This window comes from Quercus robur, chromosome 10 (assembly GCF_932294415.1).
Source record: "Quercus robur chromosome 10, dhQueRobu3.1, whole genome shotgun sequence".
NCBI lineage: Eukaryota > Viridiplantae > Streptophyta > Magnoliopsida > Fagales > Fagaceae > Quercus > Quercus robur.
Genome location: NC_065543.1, coordinates 47998435 through 48010491, shown reverse-complemented (window position 1 = coordinate 48010491; position 12057 = coordinate 47998435). Strand labels below are relative to the sequence as shown.

The window sequence follows — 12057 nt, the reverse complement described above, 5'->3', positions numbered from 1 at the left end:
CCCTCGGTCACCGTTTCGACAATAACTTTTGAATGGAAAGGAATTTTTTGACGCGGCTTGAACGTTTAAAAAATTCCTTTTCGGTGCTTGAATTTGAACACAAATTTTGTATTTTTTCGATGGAAATCGAGAGAATTATTGTCGTTTGAATATGTCCCACCGAGTTACACGAAATACGGATTCCAATTATGTGTCGATGGAGGGGCGTAAAAACGGAAGTCTAACTATTAGCTCACGAATTTTGGCTTGGAAATATTTTTCCTACATCGCGAGATCAATAATCTCGAAATCAAATTTGGGTAAAAAATACATTAGTGGCTAGTTATTCATGAGCTGTAATCACTTAGAAAATGTGTTGCAAAGTGACCTTCTGACACCGTTTCGACTATAACTTTTGAACGGTAAGGAATTTTTGTACGCGGCCTGAATGTTTTAGAAAGTAAACATCCGGTGCTTGAATTTGAATGTAAAGTTTGTATTTTTTCGATGGAAATCAAGAGAGTTATTGTCCTTTGAAAATGTCCCACCGAGTTACCCGAAATTCGGATTCCAATTATGTGCCGATGGAGAGGCGTAAAAGTGGAAGCCTAACGATTCGCTCTTGAATTTGGCTTGGAAATATTTTTCCTATATCGCGAGATCGATCCTCTCGAAATAAAAATCTTGGGTAAAAAATATGTTAGTGGCGAGTTATTCATGAGCCTTAATTGCTTTGAAAATGTGTTGAAAAGTGACCTTTGGTCACCATTTCGACAATAACTTTCGAACGGTAAGGAATTTTTAGTCGCGGCCTGAATGTTTTAGAAAGTACCTATTCAGTGCTAGAATTTGAACACAAATTTTTGTATTTCTTCAATGGAAATCAAGAGAGTTATTGTCGTTTGAATATGTACTACTGAGTTACCCGAAATACGTATTCCAATTATGTGCCGATGTAGGGGTGTAAAAATGGAAGTCGCATGGAAATATTCTCAAAATCAAATTTTGGGTAAAAAGTACGTTAGTGGCTAGTTATTCACGAGCCGTATTCGCTTAGAAAATGTGTTGAAAAGTGATCTTCGGTCACTGTTTCGACTATAACTTTTGAACGGTAAGGAATTTTTGGACGTGGCCTGAATGTTTTAGAAAGTACACATACAGAGGTTGAATTTGAACACAAATTTTGTATTTTTTTCTATAAAAATCTTGAGAGTTTATGTCCTTTGAATATGTCCCACTGAGTTACCCAAAATACGGATTCCAGTTATGTGCTGATGGTGGGGCCTAAAAATGAAAGTCTAACGATTCACTCACTAATTTGGCTTGGAAATAGTTTTCCTATATCGCCAGATCAATCATCTCGAAATAAAATTTTATGTAAAAAATACGTTAGTGGCAAGTTATTAACAAGCCTTAATTGCTTTGAAAATATGTTGAAAAGTGACCTTCGGTCACCGTTTTGACAATAACTTTTGAACGTAAGGAATTTTTAGACATGGCCTGAATATTTTTGAAAGTACCTATTTGGTGCTTGAATTTGAACACAAATTTTTTATTTTTTTTTATGGAAATCAAGAGAGTTATTTTCGTTTGAATATGTCCCACCGAGTTACCCGAAATACGGATTCCAATTATGTTTCGTTGGAAGGGCTTAAAAACAGAAGTCTAACGATTCTCTCATGAATTTGGCTTGGAAATATTTTTCCTATATCGCGAGATCAATAATCTTGAAATCAAATTTTGGGAAAAAAATATGTTAGTGGCTAGTTATTCACGAGCTGTAATCGCTTAGAAAATGTGTTGAAAAGTGACCTTCTGTCACCATTTCGACTATAACTTTTGAATGGTAAGGAATTTTTGGAAGCGGCCTTAATGTTTTAGAAAGTACACATTCGGTGCTTGAATTTGAATGTAAAGTTTGTATTTTTTCGATGGAAATCAAGAGAGTTATTGTCCTTTGAAAATTTCCCACCTAGTTACTCGAAATTCGTATTCCAATTATGTGCCGATGGAGGGGTGTAAAAATGGAAGTCTAACGATTCGCTCACGAATTTGGCTTAGAAATATTTTTCCTACATCACAAGATCTGTCATCTCAAAATAAAATCTTGGGTAAAAAATACATTAGTGGCAAGTTATTCTCGAGCCTTAATTGCTTTGAAAATGTGTTGAAAAGTGACCTTTGGACACTGTTTCAACAATAACTTGTGAACGGTACGGAATTTTTAGATGCGGCCTAAAAATTTTAGAAAGTACCTATTCGGTGCTTGAATTTGAACACAAATTTTTTATTTTTTCAATGGAAATCAAGAGAGTTATTGTCGTTTGACTATGTCCCACTGAGTTACCCGAAATACGTATTCCAATTATGTGTCGATGGAGGGGCGTAAAAATGGAAGTCGTATGGAAATATTTTTCAAATATCGCGAGATCAATCATCTCGAAATCAAATTTTGGGTAAAAAAGACGTTTGTGGCTAGTTATTCAAGAGCCGTAATCGCTTAGAAAATGTGTTGAAAAGTTACCTTCGGTCACCATTTCGACATTAACTTTTGAACGTTATCGAATTTTTAGATGCAACCTAAACGTTTTAGAAATTATACATTCAGAGCTTGAATTTGAACACAAATTTTGTATTATTTCAATGGAAATCAAGAGAGTTATTTTCGTTTTAATATATCTAACCGAGTTACTCGAAATACGGATTCCAATTATGTGCCGATGGAGGGGCGTAAAAATGGAAGTCTAACGATTCGCTCACGAATTTGGCTTGGAAATATTTTTCCTATATCGCGAGATCAATAATCTCGAAATCAAATTTTGTGTAAAAAATATGTTAATGGCTAGTTATTCACGAGCCGTAATCGCTTAGAAAATGTGTTGAAAAGTGACCTTCTGTCACCGTTTCGACTATAACTTTTAAGCGGTAAGGAATTTTTGGACGTGGCCTGAATGTTTTAGAAAGTACACATTTGGAGCATGAATTTGAACACAAATTTTGTATTTTTTCGTTGGAAATCAAAAGAGTTATTGTCGTTTGAATATGTCCCACTGAGTTACCCGAAATATGGATTCCAATTATGTGCCAATGGAGGGGCATAAATATGGAAGTCTAACGATTCTTACACGAATTTGGGTTGGAAATATTTTTCCTGTATCGCGAGATCAACAATCTTGAAATCAAATTTTGGGTAAAAAATACGTTCGTGGCTAGTTATTCAAGAGCCATAATCGCTTAGAAAATGTGTTGAAAAGTGACCTTTGGTCACCGTTTCGACAATAACTTTTGAATGATATGGAATTTTTTGACGTGGCCTGAACGTTTTAGAAAGTACCTATTTTGTGCTTGAATTTGAGCACAAATTTTTTATTTTTTCGATGGAAATGAAGAGAGTTATTGTCGTTTGAATATGTCCCATCGAGTTACCCGAAATACGAATTCCAATTATGTGCCGATGGAGTGGCATAAAAACGGAAGTGTAACGATTCGCTCACGAATTTGGCTTGGAAATATTTTTCCTATATTTGTGTCTTCCATCTCCGTTTTAGGCCCTGCATTCGCAACAAACACAAAAAAAAAAAAAAAAAAAAAAAAAAAAAAAAAAAAAAAAAAAATCACTTTCTTCCATTAAACAAACTATGTAGATATGAAGGGAAAGAACATGGGAACAGAATGCTTTAAGACTTGAATAAGATAAAAGATATGTGTACAAAAATTCAGTACCATATTTCACACTTAGTTTCACTGATTTCAACATCCCCAATGTATTACTTATCATCAAATTCAATCCTAATTACCAAAACAAACCCAATAACACCACAAACACCTTAACCCATAAACCAAACCCTCACCCACCCAAAACCCAAATAAACATTATTATCATAACAACAATTTCAATGAACCAGCACACAATCAAAACCTCCAAACAAATTTTAATGAAACACTGAAAAAAAAATCCAAAATTTTAAAACTAAAACCGGACATTTTGCCTCTTTATCAAATCCAAAAATCGCAATGATAAATCATACATTTTGCCTCTTTATCATCAAAGAGTGAGATCATATAAAAAAGCTTTACAAATCAGACAACAGAGGAAGAGCGAGGTGTACCTGAGGTCTTGAGGAAGAGCGAGGCCGTGAGAGTGAGAAGGCGAGGCGTGGCGTGATTGCATGAGTTAGGGTGCGTACGTGAGGCAGTGACTGAAAGTGAGTGAGGGCTGTGAGAGTGTGAGGCCTCACCCACCAAATCAGACTACTTTCCAAAAACTTAGCATTGACATGAAACAAAGGAAAGGAGCCATAAGCAATAACAAATTTTATTCCTTATACAGCTTTTGTTTTTTCTTCTTCTGATACGAAGCAAATCACCTATAATCGTTTTCTATTCACATACCAAACCAACACAAAGAACTGAAAATTGAAAAACCCAATTCACATATTGAAAAACTGAAACAAATGAGACAAGAAAAGTCTGCAAATATTTACTCACCCACAATAAGATAAGCAAGCGAGACAAAGAAAATGAAGATTGAAGGAAGGAACACAACCATCCAGTAATAATCCACAGTTTCATGATCCGTAAGAAAAAAAGCACCTAGAAAATGCTCGATATAGCCTCGGAGTGAGGGTGAGGAGGCGAGGAGGCGAGGAAGGCGTGATTGTGGGAGTGAGGGAGAGGGAGTGAGGGTGGGAGTGAGGGAGAGGGAGTGAGTGTGGGAGTGAGGGTGGGAGTGAGGGAGAGGGAGTGTCGGAGTGACTGAGCTAAAATGAGGGACTGAGCTGAGGGAAAGGGAGTGTCGGACTGAGGGAGGGAGGCGTGAGGGAGTGTGGGAGTAAGGGTGAGGGAGTGTCCAAGTAACTGAGCTGAAATAAGGGACTAAGCTGAGAGAGAGGGAGTGTCGGACTGAGGGAGGGAGGCGTGAGTTCTGAGTTACTGCTGAAGAAATGAGGGATTAGGGTTAGATTATAGGTATATATATATATAGCGTATTTTTGTAATTTCAGGGTACTGGGTTTTTATTCGGGCCGGGTTTTGGGTCGGGTCTTGGATTTTTTTGATAAAACGTAAACCCGACCCAGACCAGCTTCAGGTTATTTTTTTTTAAACCCATACCCGACCCTATTCCTAATCGAACCGGGTAAAACCCAGCCCATTAGGATCGAGCCGGGCCGAGTACCCGCGGGTCGGGCAAAAATTGCCATCCCTAGTACTCCTCCAAAATGTACAAAAATATATCAGGTTGTACTGGCTTATTTCAGCTATACTAGTCTATATCGGCCCATACTAGTCGGTATTGGCGTTTCGGCTAGTACAATTAAAAAAACATAGAAATTGAAAAAATTTATTTAATCTAATATATTAGTTAATGTACTTAAGCTAACATGTAGGCTTATAAAATATGTGGATTTTAAATTTGATGTTGATAAACATAAAAATTAATAAATTCATACATACATAAATAATACAAATATATATTTATGTATAGAAATATATAAATAGTGATAATCCCAAAACAGTACACCAGTATCAATCAATATTGAAATATTTCATTCTCCTTAGTCAAATTAAATAACCTCCAATACAAAATTGACTCTCTTAATTAACAGTGTAAGTGTAACTACATAATAATTATTATTATTATTTTTTGTGCTAAAAGTGTAACTACATAATTGGGATTGAGATTTGGTGCAATTACATTTAGCAATTGCACCGTGCAATTCACCCCAAACCCTTCACTTTTCTTTTTCTTGTACCTTTTTACTTTTACTCATTTTTTATATTTAATGATTAAGATTTAAAGTTACTTTTTTTTTTTTTTTTTTTTTTTTTTTTTTTTTTTATATTTAATGGCTAAATCTTAACCATCCATACCTATTGCATGTGCAGTCTGATCTCAATCCACATAATTGTAGTAAGTGATATTTATGAGATACATCTTTGTCTATTTGTAGCGTCCTTTTTGTCTTGATCCGAAGGTTTTTAAAAGCTTGTCGTCCTTTTTGTCTTTTTAACTTATCTATAACATTCTATTCCTAACCAACACCCACCCCCCCCCCCCCCCCCCCCCCCCCTCCCCCCCTCCTTCTCTCACAACACAAAAAAAAAAAACTTATCTATAACGGTACATTATTTGTATTGACAGATTGAATTTTCGTGTAACGGTACGCTCATAGGGGCAATTGCCACAGTCACCTAAGCCCACGTGACAACTCACAAAGTCATCACCACGTCCAATAGGATTGACACCGTTTTGAGTAATGTTAGAGGCACATAAATTTTCATAATTTTTGTAATAACTCGTTGCATAGCGAGTTATGAGTGATTGAAGTGTATCATTTGACCTCCATCATTTACAACTTGCTACCATTCAAGTTCTCGCCATGGTTTTAAAAACCGAATTGAAGGCAAAATCGAATTTGCCTCCGATTCTCGGGTTTATACGGTTTTTGACTGGTTTTGGCTAGTTATTGATCAGTTTTGACTGGTTTTTAGTCTTTTTTTGGGACCGAATTAGTGGTCAATTCCCGGTTCAACCAGTTGGACCAGTTGGTTTAGTCTGATTTTTAAAACAAAGGTTCTCGCTACTGATGAGGCTACTGTTAAGTCCAATATAAAAGAGGACAGTACCTCCCAAGGACTTAAACATGTTGGGTGCGTGGCACCTAGTGTGGTCCAGCCCACAACTTGTCAAAGCTCTCCTAAATGAGCTTGCAAGCTTAGAGAAATTAAAGGCAGCCTTCATTTAATGAGCTTGTCTCCAAGCCCTGTGAGATGTCAGACTTCTCTTTCTTTTTTTTCTTTTTCGGTAAGAAGTTAGACTTCTCTTAATGAGAAGTGATGCCAAGAAGGGAAAAAGGAAACATTGGTGGAAACATTTTCTTTGCTCAAGCCGCACAGAAGAAGATAAATTGATGGAGTTTTCTTAGAGGATTTTTAAGTGCTGCAACTATAAAGAGTTGAAGTGTGCAAAGGGAAGATTTTTGTTACTGTTTTATGGTGAGATTGTATTTACTCTAAAATTTATTTGTTGTATTTCTAATTTATTGTAAACTCAATTTTTGCATAAACTTGAGAGTTTTAATCTCTATTTTCATGGTGGATTTTTTTTGGAGTAGTCCCATGGTTTTTCCCTAAAATTTTTCATGTAAGATTTGGTGTTCTTATATGATTATGTTTCTATTGGTGCTTGCTCAAATTTTGTTTCCATATATTGTTATTGTTTGGTAGTCATTTACTTTTACCCACCCATAGACACTGTAAGGATTTAGGTTTTTTCCCTAACAAAACATATACTTGCCTGTGACAGGGAGAAGAAAATGTCACACTTCCTGCAATTTTTAGGGCCAAATGTAGTAGTAGCACCCTTGTTGCTACATCCATTTGTTTTAAGTATTTTTGGCCTTCATCTTCATTCTACTATTCAAATTGTCCTCCACTCTTCCAAACAACAAAAAAACTCACAACCTTCACCACCAAAGCTCCCAATCATTGAAAACCTTCCCCAACTTGGCTTGCACCTCACCACTCATCCAAGGCTTAGCTCAACTCCAAGGCCCCCTAATGCTGCTTCAGTTTGGCAATGTACCAACCTTGTTGTCTCATCAACTTATGTTGCAAGAGAGATCTTGAAGAGCCATGATGACATCTTTGCAAACTGGCCCAAAACAAGAATGTTTAGGAAACTATTGTATGTGTTAACGTGTATTGTGTTATGGGCTTTAGGCCCAATTAGGTTACTTGTATAGCACACTTGTACTTGTACTACACTCTACTTGTACTGCACACATATGCCTCCTATATAAAGGCAGTGATGTATATTCTTTTATTCAAGAAATACAATACAATCATTCAGTATTTCTAACATGGTATCAGAGCCACCTTCCTGTGGCCATGGTTTTCTGTCCTTACGGTATATTTAAGAGCAATCTTTATCTTTCTCGGTGTTTTTCTTCGCTGCGTTCATCTTCTTTGGCTTTCTACCGCTGCCGTCAAAACTCTCCGATATAGTCAAGCCACCGTTAGAAGTCGCATCAACACTGCAAGACCATTGTCTTCCTTAAACTACCGTCACAGAGCCAAACTTCATTCAAGGGATCTTCTCAACCTTATCAAATCTCAAGATTTCATCAAGCTTCCATCTTGAGTTTGAGAGGGGGTGTTAGAGATATATTAACCCATTAGCATAAGCCCAAGTCTAATTCTACTTTGTGTGCAAGCCAAGTCTCCTACTTGTACTAGAAGTCTATTAGTCTAGGGTTTAGTCTACTATATATACACATGTTATGATTCATTATAACACAGGATTTGTACTACACTCTAATATATTATTAATGTAACCCTTTAGGGTTTCCTCCGTGGATGTAGGCCGTTAGGTTGAACCACGTAACCCTCGTGTGTTATTGTGTTTTATACTTTATGCTTTCGCTTCCGCATCTATATTAGCATATTCAACATGGTGTATCAATGCTAATATTTAACAGTATGATTTCAAAGATGTTGCAGTGGCACCATACAACGAGTACTGGAGGCAAATGAAAAGTATACTTGTGCTACATCTTTTGAGTAACAAAAGGGTTCAATCCTTTCGTACGGTGAGAGAGGAGGAACTATCTCTACTGATTGAGAAAATCAAACAGTCTTGTTCTTCTTCGGCTGTGAATTTAAGCGAAGTGTTTGCTAAGCTTATTAATGATATTGGATGTAGGGTGGCCTTGGGAAGGAAGTATGGTGACGGGGAAGGTGGGAGGAAGCTTAAGGAGCTTTTGGGGGAATTAATGGAGTTGTTGGGTGTGATTAACGTAAGGGATTATATTCCATGGCTTGCATGGGTAAGCCGTGTCAATGGCTTGGATGCTAAACCAGAGAAGGTGGTTAAACAATTTGATGATTTTCTGGAAGGAGTAATTGAAGATCACATAAATTGTCAAAAGAAAGGGAGTGATAACCATAGTCTAGAAAATGAAAACCAAAAAGACTTCGTGGATGTATTGCTTTGGGTTCAAAAGGAAAACATGAACGGTTTCCCTATTGACATAGTAAGCATTAAGGCTAGCTCTAATCTTGGGAAGCAACTCTCTCTCTAAGCCGTGTCAATGGCTTGGATGCTAAACCAGAGAAGGTGGTTAAACAATTTGATGATTTTCTGGAAGGAGTAATTGAAGATCACATAAATTGTCAAAAGAAAGGGAGTGATAACCATAGTCTAGAAAATGAAAACCAAAAAGACTTCGTGGATGTATTGCTTTGGGTTCAAAAGGAAAACATGAACGGTTTCCCTATTGACATAGTAAGCATTAAGGCTAGCTCTAATCTTGGTAAGCAACTCTCTCTCTCTCTCTCTCTCTCTCTCTCTCTCTCTCTCTCTCTCTCTCTCTCTCTCCATTCGACTAAGTGCATGTCAATAGCACCACTTTGATTCTTTCCCACCATAACACCACTTAGAGCATTCACAATAGGAATTGTAAGTGCCATATGTTAGCTATATTTAGCATCAAGCCTCAAAAGTACTCAATAGTTGGCCTGCTAAACTTGTAAAATTGTAAATTTTTTTGGCATTGTGCTACAATACTATCACAAATTTGTGACGGTACTGTAGCACAATTGTAAAACAAAATAATATTTTTTTTATTCTCGTGTATTTAATGTATCTGCCACTTTCTCTCTCTTCATTTTCTCTGTTTCTCATCATCTCTCTGTCCTGGCCTCTCTCTCTCATCACATCTCTCTCTCATGGTGGCTTATATTGATCAGTGTTTAAGTTGTGAAGTTCCACTAGGTACCACTGTCTGGCGTGGGTCTGGCGGCAGCGTGGATTTGGTGGCGTTGTGGGCTTGGTGGTTTGGCAGCATGGTCCTCTGATGGCGCTCAACCTCGCCTTCAATGATGGGCTGTGATTTTTCTAGTGTGGGTCCAGTGGTGGGTTGTGGTGTGCGGGTGGTCTGGGTACCATTGTCCGGCGTGGGTTTGGCAGCGACATGGATTTGGCGGTGCCATGGGTTTGGTGGTTCGGCAGCATGGTCCTTTGATGGCACTCAACCTCGCCTCCGATGATGGGCTGCCCAAGCTTGCTGATGATGGGCTGTGATTTTTCTAGCGTGAGTCCGGTGGTGGGTTGGGGTCTGTGGGTGGTTTGAAGGGCTATGGATTCCGATGGTTTTAGGTTTTGTGGCTGTGATGGGCTGTGATTTTTAATCTCCATTCTCTTCCTTAAATTCCTCAACTTTCCAACCAATAATTCAATGTTGTTTTCTTCAACCATAGGATTCAAGGTTTTTATTTTTTTTCTTTAGTTTGTATTTTTTGTTAGAAAGATTTAGAATAAACAAAGAAACTTTTGTGGATTTGTTTGAGAGATTTGATTATTATGTGTTGGATGTGTCTATTGTTCTGTTTTTAATTTGGGTTTTTGGTTCTGGTGGGATTTTGGTGGGCAGTGGGCAGTGGTGGCGTGGTGGGCATGGTGGTGGTGTGGTGGTGGTGATTGGGTTGTTGAGAGAGGGACATAGAGGCAGGGACAGAAATGAGAGAGGGGAGAGTTAGAGAATTTGTTTATTATTTTATTATATAATTTATATTATTTTAATATGTTGTATTGTGAAATAAAAGTTGGGATGTTGGGTGTGTTATAAAATGGTATGGTATAATTGATAGAGTAGCTTTTGGGATGGTAAAATAAGATAGGATGGCATTTCCAGTTGTGAATGCTCTTACACATGAGCCTATAATAACAAGAAGGGTAAAGTACATCCCTAAAGTTTGGGGTTTTAATTTTATACCTTGAAGTTTGAGAAATTGAATTTTACACCCTAAAGTTTGGTTCCGTTAGTGAACCTCCACACTCCATTAGTTTAGGTTGTTAAGTGATACGTGGACGTGCTAATGTGTATTTTGTTTTGCCAAATCAGCCTCCCAAAATTATGTCATTTTGAAAGCACCGACTATGCTCTTTGTTTTAAATGACATGACGTGATTGATTGGGCAAAAAAAAAAAAAAACACATTAGCATGCCAACGTTTAACCTAACAGCCTAAACTAACGGAGGGCGGGGTTTGCCAAACTAGTGAAGTGTTAATTGTTGTTGGATAAGAATGACTAATGAAGGGATCTTACTAAAAATAGTGTCGACTATAAAGGGGCTTGTTTTGTTCAAGTAACCTACGATATTTCATGCTCTTTCTCATGCATATTAACAACTTTCTTCAATATTAACCACATGTTGTTATAGGATGCATTCATTGCTGGTACTGACACTACATACTCAGTGTTAGAGTGGGCAATGATATAGCTTTTAAGGCATCCCAAAACGATGAAGAAGATGCAAAATGAAGTGAGAACAATCACTAGAAACAAAAAGGACATAACAGAGGATAATTTGGATGAAATGAATTACTTAAATGCAGTGATTAAAGAGACATTTCACTTGCATCCTATTCTTCCACTGTTACCTCTGAGAGAATCAGGTAGAGATGCCAAAATACAAGGTTATGACATTGCAGCAGGAACACGAGTTCTTATCAATGTATGGGCAATTGGAAGAGACCCTAAGATACAAGACAATCCAAACGAATTTCATCCTAAAAGGTTCTTGTCTTCTTTATAGACTTTAAAGGACATAATTTCCAATTGATCCCATTCAGAGCTGGTAGGAAGGGTTGTCCAGGAAATTCCTTTTCCATAACCACATTTAAGCTTGTTTTGGCAAAGCTTTTGCACTACTTTGATTGGACATTTCCCGATGGGACAAGAGGAGTGGACTTGGACATGACTGAATCTATTGGTATAGCCATTCATAGAAAATTTCCTCTTGTTGTAGTTATGACTCCATGTGTTGCCTATAGTATATATAGGCAATACATTTAGCATTTGAATAAATCTCTAAGTTCAATTTGGCTAGCAAGAATGTATGATTTTTCAGTTTGAATTTCTCTTTTTTCTTGCACTCCATTTTGATTGTAGAGAATGGAACTTTAAGATAAATAAAAGAGTCCAGTATGCGATTAACAAGGAAAATAATGAAATTAACTAAAATGCAACAAAGTCTTACATTGGAAACAAATTTTTAATTTGCTTCAGCAATAA

At 37.1% G+C, this 12057-nt stretch overlaps 1 pseudogene; it reads left to right on the top strand.

Moving 5' to 3' along the window:
* Nucleotides 1-6725: 6725 nt before the first annotated feature.
* On the top strand, nt 6726-11838 carry LOC126704270 (cytochrome P450 736A117-like; annotated as a pseudogene).
* The last annotated feature ends 219 nt before the right edge of the window (nt 11839-12057 follow it).